The sequence below is a fragment of the Schistocerca americana genome, chromosome 3, assembly GCF_021461395.2.
Source record: "Schistocerca americana isolate TAMUIC-IGC-003095 chromosome 3, iqSchAmer2.1, whole genome shotgun sequence".
In the NCBI taxonomy this organism is placed as follows: Eukaryota; Metazoa; Arthropoda; class Insecta; order Orthoptera; family Acrididae; genus Schistocerca; species Schistocerca americana.
This window is the reverse complement of record NC_060121.1, coordinates 706,092,615-706,105,427: the sequence shown is the minus strand read 5'-3', so window position 1 is coordinate 706,105,427 and position 12,813 is coordinate 706,092,615.

Here is a 12,813-nt window from a genome sequence, read left to right as displayed (position 1 = left end):
AAAAGTGAGTAAAACTAGTTTCTAAGTATACCTAAAGCTATTGTGCAAATTTAGTGCTGCATAAATAATTCCCAAACTTCACAACCTGAGTGTTTGCGAATAATCCTCATATTAAGTAATCATTTAAACGTGTAGTTATAGATCATATATGGAGAAAAAAGAATTTTTCTAAAAATAATTCAACTAACAAAATATAAATATCTGAAAATATTTGCGTAATACATTTTTACTAATTATGTTCTACCTTTTAGTTCCCAGTAGAAATCCTAGATAACGGTAGTGACATTAACAGTTTAATTCGTTACAATCAAACATAGACGGAAAATGATTTATAGTTTTTCAAGCAAATAGAGTTCATACGTACGTTGTCTGTACATCAAATGGAGGAAGGAAGAAGCAAAAAGGTTTAATCTTACCGTACTGTCGAGGATGAGATCATTAGAGACTGGGCACAAGCTATGATTGGGAAAGGACAGGGAGGGAAATCGACCGCGTATTTTCAAGAGCACTATCCCGGCATTCGCCTTTGGTAATATAGGGATACAGGTCTGTATAGCAAAGTGTCCGCAAGCCGAAAACCGGTCTGCCAAATGAATACTTCTAAAGTGCACCTCATGGCGTACAACAAGGTGCCGTGTATCACATAACACTGTTGCCGAACACTGAGGTGACGAGTCATGGGATACCTCCTAATATCGTGTCGGAGTTTCTTTTGCCTGACGCAGTGCAGCAACTCGACATGGCATGGATTCCAGAAGTCGTTGGAAGTTCCCTGCAGAAATATTAAGCCAAGCTGCCTCTACAGCCGCCCACAATTGCAATAATGTTGCCGGTTCAGGATTCTGTGCACGAAGTGGCCACTTGATTGTGTCCCAGAAATGTTAGATGGGATTCGTGTCGGGTGATCTACGTGGCCAAATCATTCGCTTGAATTGGCCAGAATGTTCTTCAAAATAAACGCAAACAGTTGTGGCCCGGTGACATGGCGCATAAAAATTCCATCGTTGAATGGCTCAAAATCGTATCCAAGCAGCCGAACATAACCATTTCCAGCCAATAATTAGGTTTAGTCGGGACAGAGACCCAGTCCATTCCATGTAAGCACAACCCACACCATTATGGAGCCACCACCAGCTTGCTCAGTGCCTTGTTGAAAACCTGCGTCCCTTTCTTAGTGGAGTCTGTGCCAGACTCGAATCATACCAACTAAAATCGGTACTCACCTAACCAGGTCACAGTTTTTCAGTATTATAGTGTCTAACCGATGCGATCACAGGCCCATTATCGACAAATTTCGCCACACTGTCCTAACGGATACATTCGTCGAACCTCCCAAATTGATTTCTGCGGTTGTTTCAAGCGATGTTGCTTGTGTGTTAGCACTGGAAACTCTACGCAAATGCCACTGTTCTCGGTCGTTAAGTGAAGGCCGTCGGCCACTGTGTTGTCCATGGTGAGATGTCATACCAGAAATTTGGTGTTCTAGGCGCACTCTTGACACTATGGATCTCGGAATATTGAATTTCCTAACGATTTCCGAAGAATGTCCCATGATCTAGCTCCAACTACCATTCCGCGTTCGAAGTCTCTTAATTCCCGTCGTGAGGCCATAATGACGTCGGAAAGCCTTTCACATGAATCAGCTGACTACAAAAGACTGCTTCACCAACGTACTCCCCTTTTGTACCTTGCTTAGGTGATATTATCGCCATCGGTGCATGTGCATATCGCTATTCCATGACTTTTGTCAGCTCATAGTATTTCAAAACCCTAAGAGAAGCTTTAAAAAGGTATATTAGAGATGTCTGTATGAAGTTCAGCTAGAAAATTGTTAAATTTCCTGGTTTTATAAATCATTCTATTTGTGTTGTTCATACTACACATTGGAAAAAGGAATAAATAAACAGTGGCACAGCTGTCCAAAAAGGAGCAGAAGACCCTCTAAGTACTCTCAGTACGATCAGCGTATATTATGGTTTGCATCCGTAAGACACTACGAAAAACTTTTTGAATGACGACCGTATGTAGGACAACCCGTGAAATTCCTTGATAGAGTTTTCACGAACTGCTAAGTCTAGACAGTCACCAATTGCGCAAGATATTGCACTTGATTAAAGATCTCAACGACAGATGCACCATAATAAAGACAGACGTAATGAGCTAGTCCTGTTGGTAGTGGTTTGGCCCATGATGATACCCTGAGGCCGCCAATTAATGGCGAGTATCTGCGTAACTGTCACGCAGGAGAGTGAGCTTTGTACAAAAATTTCGCTCACAACTTGAGCAACAAGTACCAGAGGTCAAAGGCCGTCTTAAAGTGCTTTGACTTTTGCAAGGATTTATTATTCAGCCTGCGTGAATCACGAGAGACTTGAGCGTTTTATCTCTGGCAGCAATCGAGCCGCCAGAGAGTAGAGATTGCTTAGCAAGAGCGTTACAGATGATTCGTGTCTGGAGATAAGTCTTAAGGGAAGCGGTCGGTGATGCTGGCCTCATTCCTTGTAGCTACTTTCACACTCTTTGGAGACTACCATTAGTTCTTTACAGTGGTGGATGTTTGCTAGGTGAAGTCACACATAAACAAGTAGCGTCGATTAATACAGCTGCATACGCTATATTAATCTACACTGCAAGCAACGCCGAGGTAAAAAGACAGTCACTGTATTTATTTCCTAAAAATGTAGAGAGAAGGGGATGACTACGGGATGAATGAATATGCTCGTTATAGCACGTTTCGGGCACGTTGTATGGCAGTGAGACATTGACTGTGGGAAAGCCGAAACACAAGAGAATCAGAGTATTTTAGATATGGTGCTACACAAGAATGTTGGAAATTAGATGGACTTATAAAGTAAGGAAGGAAGAGGTTGCCCGCAGACTCGGCTATGAAAATACTGACAAAAGAGGAGATAGGATAGGAAATGTGTTAAGACATCAGTGAATGAGTTTCGTGGTAGTAGAGGGAGATATAGAGCGTAAAAAATGTGGAGGAAGACAGAGATTGGGACACATCTGACAAATAATTTAGGGAACAGGTTGCAAGTGCGACTCTGAGATGAAAAGGATGGCACCGTATCAAACCAGCCAGAAGACTGATGGAAAAACAACTGAATTGCGTATTGGGGAAGTGACGATGACACATCGCTGAGACATTACATACCCTTGTTCCGGACAGAGCAGCTTCATAAGCTAAAGGATAAAGAATACCGCTACTTATGCTTCATTCTACAAACGTATTTTACATTCTATGTGCAAAAGCGTTGTTAGTAGAGCTTCTCATCTTCATGCGACTGACAGCGTTTCATTTTGTAAGACTTTAGAAACTGTTTGTTTCTTCCGTGCTTTTTAGTAGCGACATGCAGCATGGACATTCACCTTCTCGGACCTATTCATGTACCTTTCAGCCGGTTCCTTTTAGGTTTCCATTACGTAAGTAGTGTCCGTCTGTATAGCTGAACTGCGATGTTTCTTGCAAACGCATGGAATATAATATGATTCTACGCAATTGCTAATGACTATTTTGGCGCAATGTATTGCATTTGTTTATATTGTTGGTCAACTGCCAATACCTGTAACAAGCCTCGATGTTCTCTAGGTCTTCCTGAATTTAGATACAATGTTCTAGCGTTACAACTTCTCTGTATCTAGCAGCAACATCGGCTATCAGCCTATTGAAACTTCTAATATTATCCACTAGGTTATTTATTTTGTTTACTGTTGTAATGAATTATCTAACTGCAAAGATACAGAAAGTAACACCGTGATACCTGCTGTAAGCTGATAGGGTGGCCATTATATCTTATAACATCTAGCAAATTCAAAGAGAACTTGAGGAGTGGAGGAAGGCGCTTGCAACATATGAAGTGTGCATCAATAGAACGGAGACCGAGTTCCTGAGTCCAACGTCAGCCTCGATAACAAAGAAACGAAAGATGTCAAGCTTCGTAACGGCACATTTCCATGAGTTAAAAACTTTATGTATCTGGTATCAGTAATGTCGGAGGACGGATAAATTGAAGCAGACATAACAGAAACAATAACATCCGGCTGCAACAAGTGACGTATACTTTCCGAGGTTCAACGCGATACAAAAACGTCCATAAAGTCATAGGCAACATTTAAAAAACAGCTGTAACACTAACTCTGTTGTACGGCAATAAAATCTGGGCATCAAAAAATGCTCACGAACAAAAGATTCACACAACAGAAATTTGCTGTCGAGAGGAATAACATCGAAAGACAAAGTACGACATGATTTAACAGGATTTTTATTCACAGCTGCTCTTCAACACATGCAGTGTGTATTCTTTTCACACAACATTTTAATTTCACTTCATTAGTTTCAACAGATTTATCTGTCATCTACAGAGTTTTAGTCCAGGTTTAAACCATAAGAAAACTGAAGTCAAACAAGGATCGAACGAGAAAGACATCCTAAAAAGATTTATGTAAAAATATAGATAATTTGTTGAAAGTTGTTGGCGAAGTGTCACAGCTTAATGTTCTTTAATGAAGGTATGGCTTTTTACGATGGATTGTACACTCGTTTTTAACTTCTCATTCTTTTCTAACGCTTAACTATTGTACATCTGCTTTAACAAACTTTTTGTATTTCTTAATTAACCTTTTTAGAAGGTCGTGACTTTACCTACGATTTCCACCTGCATTGAACTTCTGAAGATGACAGCATAATCTTTGAAACCGGAAAAGTAAAAGTAATGGTTTTGTGCAGCTGACGGGTGATTTTTATTTCGGTGAAAAGAATTCATAGCAGATAGCTTTTAACGAAAATTCTCTCACTCTAGGCTGAGGTTACATGGAAATAGAGGACTATGCCGTTAAAATGCGCCTGTCTATGGTTTTTTTTTTTTTTGGTGATCAGTCTACTGACTGGTTTGATGCGGCCCGCCACGAATTCCTTTCCTGTGCTAACCTCTTCATCTCAGAGTAGCACTTGCAACCTACGTCCTCAATTATTTGCTTGACGTATTCCAATCTCTGTCTATGGTTACAAAGAGAGAAGGAACACCTGATGACTGACGAATATCCAAAGTGATATGAAGAAGCTAAGAGTGAACATTATGCCTACCAGCAGGATAGAAGGTGCCGCGTGATGAGGAAAGCCGACCCTGAGTAATGAGAAAATGCGTGAACAAAGAGAACAAAGCTGGTCAGGTGTGAGCTGGGCTCGCCCACTGAGGGTTCCGTATAAATGTGATTATATATGCATTCAGTTCATCCACTCCAAGAATCGAGAATCTCTCCGATTTTTGCCTTGTTATCGACATTGATACTGGCAAGATATCAGTACCAGGGATTCCAAGCCTTTCAAGTTCGAGGCCGGATAACAAACGGTGAAATAAACATTTTTTCGTGTGGGATAGAGACAGATAACAGTTTTCTGGTTTCTTCCTTCACTTGTGCAGTAAAACCTTACCTATTACCTTACTCCATGATTTTAGAGCAACCGGAAATATCTTATACATTTTGATGAGTGAGTTTTCTAATATCAAAATATGTAACATAAATGGCCGTATCTCCTGCTTGAATTGACTTAGAAATTTACCATTTTTTCACCGCCAAGGGACTATAGACCTTAGTAGGCGACATAAATTTCAACACGATATGGCTTCCATTTCCTGAGAAAAATGGGACTTAATTGACGGACAGGTAGACAGACAGACAGCCAGATAGCAAATGACATTTTTTTCCCATATGATATAATTACAAATTAATATTTCCAGATTTTTTCCTTTACTTGTACAGTAAACTCTTACTTATTTCCAAATTCTCCGATTCTAGACCAACGGGAAGTATCCTACAGCTTTTGATGAGTGAGTTTTGAAGTGTGAAACTGCGTGACATAAATGGCCCTATCTTTTGGTTGCATTGACTTAGAACATTATGTTTATTACACTGCCTAGGTATTATAGACCTTAGTATATGGCATAAATTTCAGCTTGATACATCTAACTGTTCCTGAGAAAAAGGGTTTTTAACAGTCGGATGGACAAACAGGCTGACACTAACGTCATCCCATAAGAATTCCGTTTTTACCGATTGAGGTCCGGAATTCTAAAAAGAGAATAATGGTCCTATAACATTTCTTAGGGGTACGCACGAAGTCAGTTTTACGTCTGAAGATTCCTCTTCGTTAAGACGACACGTTGCGTTGAAAAACTGCAGATTTGGTCTCCGCGCTTCAAAGAATCCGGTCGGTGAATGTTCACGTAGGTTGTACTGGCGACTACTGGATATGAATATGCATTATTATGTTTGAGAATAAATATTTTCACTGTGATTACTATGTAGGAGTGAGGAAGAGATGCTTGCGACACAGATGCTTCACATTATGGAAGTGTTGGAAGTCATGCCACAATCAATGTTGAAGATATAACCGATAATATTTTACATTTTGAAAGACTACGAATGTAATAATGTTGTTGTCTGTTGATGGTGTAGAAAAGCTTCTCTGTTGAAAGATGATAACTGCTGCTTTCTAAAATGTAACATAATAGATTTTCAGAGATGTATTACAGAAATAATTGCCAGCAAAACTACCTGGACAACGTTATGAATGTAATACAAGATGCACCGCTCAGCACCTGCGGCGTTAAGAGAGATGAACATCATTTTGTGCTGTACATGCCGGCTATTACAGAACTACAGTTAGCATGTAGTAAAGTGCTCTTTAAATATATGACATGTAGCCTTAATACGGATGTGATAGTAGTTTACTACCAGCTCATTATCTTTACAAGGAGAGAACTATACTGGATTTGCTGTAATGGAGAGGAGTGATCAAGTGCAGCAAATATACGAGCACTAATGAAAGTATCATATTCCGTGTCATGATATTATCCTTACTGACAACTACAATGATGTCGATGACTTAAATGTTCAGTTGGTGCAATGTGCGATACTGTGCTCGAGTCTGTTAAATTGCCTATCATATTTTTATAAAAATTCCTCGGGAACGGTTCAAATAGCTTCGAGTTGCAAAAGGACTTTGAGTTTATGTCTCAACACAGCAATCAGAGGAGCTTGGAATTTCTATCATTAATTTTTGTAACTTATTATGTTTATTTACCTCAAAAAGGAAATGTCTGATATGAAATTCCGGAGATATTAAAACTTTACAAAGTTTGTCGTCAAGCAGTATGGAACATAACACCATTCGACGTTAAGCGAGATTTTTTTTTTTTTTGAGGTAAGTAAAATTGCAGCATATTTTGTAATTGTAAGTAAGAGTGTTTATGTATTGCTCATTTTAGTTTTACTGTTAGTGCAACCACTTGTATTCGATTATTCGATTACAATAACTGTTAGTGGAACCGTAGTAAGTTGAGTAGGAAGTTTTATTTATTTATTGATGACTTGCTTCGGACGATTTTTTCATTATGAAATCATCTACGTACAGAAGTCTCGCATTACAACCAGAGGTGCATGCAAGTTTTTGACCACAAAACATGTAAACATGGCAATATACTATATAGCGAACACGCGTAAATATCACTGTGCCATATGGTAAAACATAAACTTACGTTTTGACGTACAATGCGTCCACATGTGGATGCTACATTGTATATTGCGACTTTTACATGTTTTGTGGTAAATAACTTACATGCACATCTGATTGCGATCCAAGACTTCTGTACATGGATGATTTCGTAATGTAGAAGTCGTCCGAAACTAGTACCTACGCAACTTAAGACGGTTTCTCTAACAGTTATTGTAATCACTTAAAAGTTAGAAACCTGTTTCAACCCAACCTTGCTAGAAATACAGCAATTGTATTCGACAGTAAATATTATGACTTGTGGCTCAGTGGGTGAAATAAGAGAAAGAAAAGAATAAAAACGAAGACGGAAACAAAAAGAAAGGAACAAAAAGAAGAGATAATGAAAGGAACGAAAAAGAAGGAAATGAAGCAATAAAAAAGAAATGAAAAACAGAAATAAAAATAGAAAAGAAAACAGAAGACGAAAGGCAACAGATAATCACAGAAAACTACGAAGAAAAAGAAAAAAAGAGAAACAGAGAAAGAAATAGAAAAAAGGAAAAATTCGAAAAAGAAGAAAGGGAAGAAAAAGAGAAAAAGTAAAACAGAAAAAGAAAAATATGTAAGTGCCGCACTCCGAAACTAAAAGCGTAAGGTTCTGTCCTTGTCGGTTCAGGATTTTTTTCTCTCACGTCTCTCACCTTGGTCAGTGACTTGTTAGTGTGACAATGCCAAGTCGTACCGTGGTCAGAATCCGCGTTTAAATGTAGTTTCCCCTGTAACCGGCAGGTGAGTCAGTTCAGAGGTAAGAGCAAGACAATGGCATGTCACCTCCAACAGGACCATACCTAGTAAAGCACTGTGGTACTCAAACCACTTTCGACTGAACCAGATTTACATCTGTTTTTCATATTCATATAAACAGTCACAGTGGCAATCCAAAATTAAAGTAAAATAGTTCTGTAAATCACTGTACTGTAAACAATGTAACCAGTTTCTCGACTGTCGTCTCTTACCTTGGAGCTTATACCAGTAACAGCTGATACAATGATTAAAATGCCTTGTAAAATATACTTCTTATAAACGAGCGAAGAGCAAAACATTTGCAACACACCTGAAATTATCAGACCAAACTTCAGTGACAATCGTTGATATACTTTGACTGGATGTTTACAACAGATGGATCAAGGCCGTAGAGGACCCTGCAGTTACTAAAAGGCGAACCTTTCTTTCTAAGATGTAATAATCCTATGTTAGTGTTCTTCAGTATTTCTTGTACAGATTGAACAGATGTAACATTCGACAAAGGTTTTGAAACACTCCATTATTGCCTGCAAGCAGTTCACTATAAGATTAATGTCGAAATACATTTCCTTGCCGGCCGTAGTGACCGAGCGGTTCTAGGCGCTACAGTCTGGAACCGCGCGACCGCTACGGTCGCAGCAGGTTCGAATCCTGGCTCGGGCATGGATGTGTGTGATGTCCTTAGGTTAGTTAGGTTTAAGTAGTTCTAAGTTCTAGGGGACTTATGACATTAGAAGTTAAGTCCCATAGTGCTCAGAGCCATTTGAACCATTTTTGAACATTTCCTTAAATTTGAAGTCGGTTTTTCTTCTTACTTCTGAAATGGTGATACTTTTTACTTGAAATTTTATCTTTTTTCGTCTCCAACTGTGCACGACGATTGGTGTCACATGGGGCGTCTATGAACGTCTTACGCAGCTCTGCTCTGCGGAGCAGGTTTGTTGAGGACAATCCTCTAGAGTGCTTCAAAACAGATCTTTCATACACAACCGTGTCAAGTGGACGCCAACGCGTAACACAGGTTTTAGCAAAGCCTGTGGATGAAGGTGGATAATTCTTTTTTCGGTGTACGTTTTAGCCAGGAGTTAACAGACAGCTGCATTAGAGAGCGTCCCCAACGATATCAGTTGTATTACATTGGTCTGTCGATTCATGCTCCGCTCTGGCCACCACAATATGGTCACCGACGGAGGGAATAGCGATTCTCAATGAAACATACGTTATAAATTAAGCATAATGTCACTGGTATGATTCACGTTCGATTTTTTCGTATTTGATGAGCAAGCCAGTACATATCTCGGTAAGGAAACGCACTACTTAAAGTGGAACCGAGTTCACAGAATACTCTATGGCCTTTCGCGAAGAAAGAATTGTAAAAAACGTTAGGAAGTCGGCGCTGCCGAAACGCAAACAAGGAAACCTCGTATCTGCTTATATCGTAGCTCTTAATCGAAGTCAAACTGCATTTCAATTCCTCTAGATCAGAAATATGTTTATCTGTTATCCCTGTTGTTCTCTACAAGTAAAGAAAGTATTTCTGCGTGCTACTGTTGTAAAATTTAGTCTGTAAAGACATCTAATTTGTCGGTGACATCACATCTGATTGAATACTGGAAAGTGTTCACTTACCTGTCTATGTGTCAAATGCATCGTTTAGCACGTATCATTGATTCATTAGCTAAGTTCGCAAACATGATCATTCGGTTTGTTTTCCCCTCGCATTTTCGCTTGGATTCATTCTTTTCTCCTCGGTGCTGACACAAAAATGGTTCAAATGGCTCTGAGCACTGTGGGACTTAACATCTGAGCTCATCAGTCCCCTAGAACTTAGAACTACTTAAACCTAACTAACCTAAGTACATCACACACATCCATGCCCGAGGCAGGATTCGAACCTGCGACATAGCAGTCGCGCGGTTCCAGACTGAAGCGCCTAGAACCGATCGGCACAGCAGCCGGCCGGTGATACACAATTAGACTGTGTAGCTGGCTAGTTCAGTGTAACCGATTTATGAGCATTTCCTTGTCTACCAACAGGCACTGTGTAAATAAAAGGATACTTTTGATTGATTCAAATTTACAATATCCACAGATAAGGAACTTGTACCAAACAATGTACGTATAACACGTACAGTTGTAAACTTTTTTACCACTCTACTGCCGAATGACTTTCACTGCCAGTCGAATAATGTTCTGTCTCGTTGGCGGTGTTTTGGTTCATTCTACTTCACTTACTGGAGTAAGGCAACCATCTCATTCCGATTGGTACATAAATCTATCACGAGGAACCTTCACTAGCGTTTGAATTATTAAAATACATCCTGACGGATATTTTGGGAATAAACTGTCACCATCGTACGAATCCGTCAAAATAAAATTGCTAAAATGACAGCAATAAATCGTAAACTAGCTGATGTAAGCGTCTTAAAAATTTGATTATGTTTCTATTATGTTTAATTAAGTTCTAAAACCAAAAAGTAAATCAAATATCATTTGTATTCTGCAGTTGGTCCTCTATCGGATTTCTTTTCCCATCAACAATAGCTGAATATTGTAAGTGGGTCACTCAGCCTGTGGCTGTAACGGTATAATGATTCCGTGTGAACTAGAACATGTATGTGGCTCTAACAATTTGTGTGAATTGTACCGACCTAGGAAAAGACATTAGATGCTTAGGAGACAAGGAACAACTCACTATGAGAGGAAAACCGATATCAAGTCAAACAGTCATTCTATGCGCTGGTTTACGTCATGCAGTCGTATTTGGAGAGAGGTTTAGATGATTTTCATGCAGCTGGGCTTTCACTTGCAACGTTGTACACGTGAATATTGCGCAACGTTAAGGGGAAGACGTGCCTCAAGTACTGCGTGTCGGTACGTCAAAATCTTGAGAAACGGAAGTAAGTGGCTCAGAGCAGTTGCGAAGATGATGACGTGTTTCTATGTCGGCCACGGCCGAGGAGCCGCGGAAGTCGATCCAGAGACTGTGCGTGCGAAAGCGTCTGCGTCACCTCACCTCGCCTCGCCTCGCCTCGTCCTTTTCATGTGAGCGGCTGACGTCAGACAACTTCCCCATCTCTCTGACGGTTCCAGATGTAGAGAAGCTAGACCCAAACTATCAGCTGCAATGTTTGAAGCTGACAGAATTCCGGCGAGATAAACACGAATTCCACTAGGCTTACATTGACGCTACCATTGGTGCCCACACAAGGGTAGCCAGTCTTCCTCCTTTGCTAAGCTGCAGTCATCCGCACCTGAAAACTTTTCCTTACACTCTGTGGCTATGAATCTGATACGTGTTAGAAACATTTCTATTGCACCATAACGTTTAATCCAATTGCTGTGATTCGAACGAATTTACACATTTGAAGCCGTCTATGAAAATACAGACATAAGGATTATTCTCTGGTCTTGTTGCTTTTGTCAGTTCGCTTCACCAACAAACCATTGATACAAAGAGTTATATTCACAGTATTACCGTGCTCTTCCTATTCTTCTTTTTATCCCTTTCTTCTTCTTGGGTAGAAATAATCGTTATATCTCCATTTGGATATAGATGGTTCACGTTTTTCTTAGTGTTAGTCGATATCATTAAAACAAATTGTACAGAAATTTGTACCATCGGTGTTGCTCAATCATTGGCAGTTTTTCGATTTTGGGTTTTTAAAAAGTTTATCCAATTTATAAAATCACAATTATGCTATGTATAAGTGGTTTCGGGTAGTAAACAATGAAATTATTGGCCGTGTGGCAATCGAGATTTTGTCGGATGAATTAACTTTTCTACAAAGAATCAAATTTTGAAACATTGCGACACAATGTCGTGCTGTACGGAAGTAAGTTTGTCGCAACTGTTTCTCCAGCTGTGACAAACACCATAGTGTTAGAGGTGACGTTTAAATCGATCGAAATACGTTACTATCTGTGAAAATTGCAACTCATAGAAGGTATGGTCTGAATAACTTCGAAATCGGATAATGAGTACAACAGTGAATGAAATTCTTGAGAGCTGACGTGCACATAAGCTCTGGAGAGCCGTCTTTTGTGTGACCGGACAGGTCAGTCGGTACACAGTCATCAGACAGAGCCGAAACGTACAAGGAAGTGCCGGTGTGCATCGCCGGCGTCAAAAGGAGCTATATTAGAATATGGGTGAGTTCGAGTGGGGCGGAATGATTGGACTTCGTAAAACGGATTATCCGCTCCTGGACTTTGAAGTTCGTTCAGAACACGCTGCAACAACGACGATGTTTGGGTGGAGCCAGTGAACAGAGAAGGATCGTACACAGCGACTGGCGGGTATTTTACCACTCAGTGAGGCCACAGCGCGGGAAGATCACCGCCTTGTCCGCACGACCGCAACCGACAGAACAGCTGCGTCCACAGCATTGGCTCGATGTTGGAGCGCTGAAATAGGTGAGGACCTGGCTGCGTTGACGCTCAGACGGTGTCTATTGAGGGGCTTGACTGGTGCTACGCATGCCATTGCTTCGGCTGTCATTGACCAA